Raw genomic sequence first — 4215 nt, 5'->3', positions numbered from 1 at the left:
TGAATTAAACAAACTGTTGTAGTTAATTGTTTTCATTTATCATGTTATCTTTTACAGATCATAGTGTAGAAAAAAATAAACAGTTTTAGAACTGAAAACAAACCATCAAATGTAACTAACAACAGTTAAGAGAAACTGTTTTCCAAAATCATTCAAAAGGAGACAGAATGCATTGTAACAGGTTTGACTTTTGAAAAGAGAAAAATAATAGAAATCTCTGAGCACACAGAAGTTACATTTAACATCCCACAGCTGTCCATCTACAATCTTTTATGTTGAGTTGCCTAACATAGTAAAATCAAGTTCTTTTATTTCTATTCTACAGAGCATACATGTTTTTTCTATTTGCATTAACTTAACAGGCCAACAGACAGCAAGACTTTGTAAGTGTAAGAACTGGAGAAACTACAGAGACGTGGACGGTTAGTCCCAGACCAACTAAAATGAGAAACTACAGAGACGTGGACGATTAGTCCCAGGCCAACTAAAACAAACGAGCGAAAGAAATCTTTGGATAATGCACAAGTTCTAGACAACAAGGATAGAAACTAACAACACAGGTATTTCCTGAGAACGGAACCCTTTCATTTATTCACAAAAAGTAATCATATAATCTCTGTCAAATATACATTACAGTCCATACTGGAATTAACGTTGTTCAAGTCCAATAAGTGCATAATAGAGAACGGGTTGAAAAAACCTAACTTGTAAACCCCATAGCCACAACCCAAAAATTGTAATAATGCAAGCCTGAGGACTTTAGTTACATTACGCCGGACAGACAAAATATTTTGCGCCTAAAACTAGCCAAGCCATGTTTTAAGCCAGCGATGACAGAAGCAAGCAAATAAACCAAGTTAATAAGGAGCGACCCTACTCGGGTCTTGCCAGCACGCGACATAGTAGAAGCCAGGGTCTCCAGAACGAACCCACCTGCAACAATCCACCAAAAACAGAGTGTAAGTGTTGCGTGGAAGGAAGAGAAGAATCGAGGGAAAAAAATGCCAGAAGCCTAGGGTTCGGGACTTACTAGTGAAGAGATGGAGCACCGAGGTTGCGGTCACCCAAGGGTCCCTCTGCTCACAAAGGAGCAACTGAGTCAGTTAACAACGTAACAAGTGGAAAACGATGATGGCATAGAACAACAACTTACCTTCATTTCTGTGGAAGAAGCTGAAGCTGTAGACCCTCAAGACCACAACCTACCAACGCAACAGAGCAGCATGACCAGTGAAATTCGAGAGCAATTGAATTAAAGAAACCAAGGCAAGGAGCAGTCACTACAGTTAAGCGAAAACAAACAGCTGAGACTATACACAGAGAAACTGAAAAACCTTCAAGACAAGCGTGTTTTCCATAGAGTGACAGGGCATATCAAGCGCCGAGACGGAAGAACAAAGAAAAAATAGCACAAAATAGTGTTACTTACCAATTGGTGGAGCCAAGCATATATCCAGGTCAAGGCTGAGCAAAAATAACATTAGTAACATATTCACACAGTGAAATCGCGCCAGAAGCACAAACAATAAAACCCTCGAACCACCAACAGAACAACGCTTAAATGGCCAAGAGAATAGGGTTTGTGGGTCATTAACCAAGGCGGGAGTGTGATTACTGAGGAGTGGACACATGTCCAACATCCAACGGTGCTGGTACGAGTAATAAAGACCCGGAGAAAAAAATATTTGTGCTAATCATTATAATCAACCTCTGATTAATCTAATCACGTAGTTAATCACCACCGAAATCATTCATATTAATTTATATCCATTTATTAAAGTTTGTCGAGTGTAAACAGGGGGCTGGACCCATCATCACCTTATGCGAGCCTTTGGATTCTCACTTGCACTTGATGTATCTTTATCATATCATGATCCATATATTCAACCTTAGATCATGATGCATACATTCATAGTTTTGAATGGCATGAAATCCATGTAGTTTTGATCTCTAATATTAATGGGTTGGATTTGCTTAAGAAGCAAGATGTGGGATGATTGAGATGAGCACTATGTAGTAGGGAAAGAAGCAAAGTGTTCGATGCTTGAAATGGTGGCCATGTAGTAGGGAAGTGCTAACTATGTAGAGTAGGCACACATGTTGTGAAAAAACGGTATAAAATGGGTTTGGTGCTTGGTGTAATAAGTGGAAAGTGGTTCCTAAAAATAATAAAAAAATGACAACACCATTAATAAATTTATAACTTTGGCAAGACATTGGAATCTAGATGACTATTTATATGTTTTAAATATGGAGTAGTCACTAAATAAGAGGTCTTAGAAATAAAACTAAGTAAATTGAAATTTTATTAAATTTCAATGCCTAGGATTGTTACAAAGTTTCATGATGGAACTAAGCTTTTCAATTAACATTAAAAATACAAGAAAACCATTATCCAAACTTTTATGATAGAGAAATAGAAACAACAAAACATGATTTAAAAGACAAATTAAATATGACATGAAAATTGATTATTAAGTAAAACATATAATATATAATGCATAGTTAACCACAATTATAAGACTTACTAATTTTCCTAACATAAATGGATTTAATGGAAATTAATGCATAACATGCCAAATAAGATCTTTCACATGTCATATTGCCAATGTATTAAAAGTTGCAAAGTAGACATCAGTTGCAATCACTAACTCAAATATGAATGAAGCTCATTATAAGCAACTTATTTGTTAGTGTTAAAGAAATTTCATGATAATCTTAATAGTTATTATGGTTTGGCAAAACATAAATTCACAATTTGCATAGTAAATCATGTTGATTAAGGTTCTATTCAATCAATAAATTTTACATTTTTTTTTAATGAGACTCCCTATCCAACTTCCTCACTGTCACAATTTAATTCTTGCAATAAATAGAGAATTGTAGCTTCAATATTATGTAATATTACTTTGAATATTATCGGTTATTGGGTTTACTTTGCAATTTTGTTATAAGGTACCAGGAGAGGAATAGTGCAATATTGTGATTGTTTTTTAATTAATCTCAAGAAATAATAAATGTGATTATACTGAATAACCAAAAAGTCTTTATTTCATTTCTTAATTAAACAAAATATAAATATAATCTTACAACAAAGACTATATGCTTTGGAATTATTGCCCTGGTTATATTTTAAACTGTGTATGTATAATAATTTATATGGACACATGGTTGTTTATGGAAGCATAGAATGTGGGTCCCACATTACTATGATTCAAAAGTTACATGCTATGATTAGCTATCTTTTAAAAATGGCGGCGTTTTACAGCTGGAATGCTTCTAGATGCATATTAAAAAATCAAAATATCACTCGTTTGTCAGTGCACCTTTTCAAAATAGAGTTGTGCAACGGGTATAGACCCTACTAGTAATATTCAACCGTTAAATCGCACCCCAGATGTGAAGAACATGTGTCACATGTGGAGTTGTACATAACATCTGTGTGAAGAACACGTGTCACATGTGGAGTTGTGCATAACATCTGTTTTACGCCTTTTAACAAAGATATTGGTAATTGCATGATATTTTAATATTTAATCTTTTAAATATATTATATAGGTTTTAATTTTAAAATATATACGTATGACCTGGATCTGAAAGAAGGTAAAATAACTAATTCTTTTATAAATAAATAAAATACATTTTGAAAAATTAATAAATTTTTAAATATACACTTGAGTGATAATTACAAAAATACATAAAGAAATTATTTTAAGGTGTATGAGGTTAAAGATAACATATAAGATAGATTGCTTTTTCATTTGCTTGATGTATTCTGTCATTTTCAACGAAGCTTAATATTGTTGGTTAATGATCATTGTGAGATTAAATTTGGGTTGTTAAATTTTAAAAAGGCTCTAAAGAATTATTCAATTTCTTTTAGCATTTTATTTGTAATTTTAAAATGTTTTAAAAATATTTTAGATTATTATGATTTTAATGAGTATGAAGATTAAGAAGGTTATCATTATAATAAATATTCTGAAATTGTAATTTAGTGTGTATATAGGATATTTTAAGAGATTGATTTCATTTTCAATCTTTGTAGTGTTCTAAAGATGACAGTTTTTTTTGTAGCCATAATATTTTGGAACTTGTGCAACACCTTGTTTCATTATGGAGATCATGGGAGTTTGTTGATTTTAGCAATGCTGATTTTTTTCTTCATGCTAATCAAACAAGAAAATACCTTTGACTCTCCATATTAGGGTTGAT

The sequence above is a fragment of the Pinus tabuliformis genome, chromosome 8 (genome assembly GCF_031772625.1).
Source record: "Pinus tabuliformis cultivar Carrire ecotype Pingquan chromosome 8, CPIR1, whole genome shotgun sequence".
Lineage (NCBI taxonomy): Eukaryota > Viridiplantae > Streptophyta > Pinopsida > Pinales > Pinaceae > Pinus > Pinus tabuliformis.
This window is presented reverse-complemented; position numbering follows the sequence as displayed.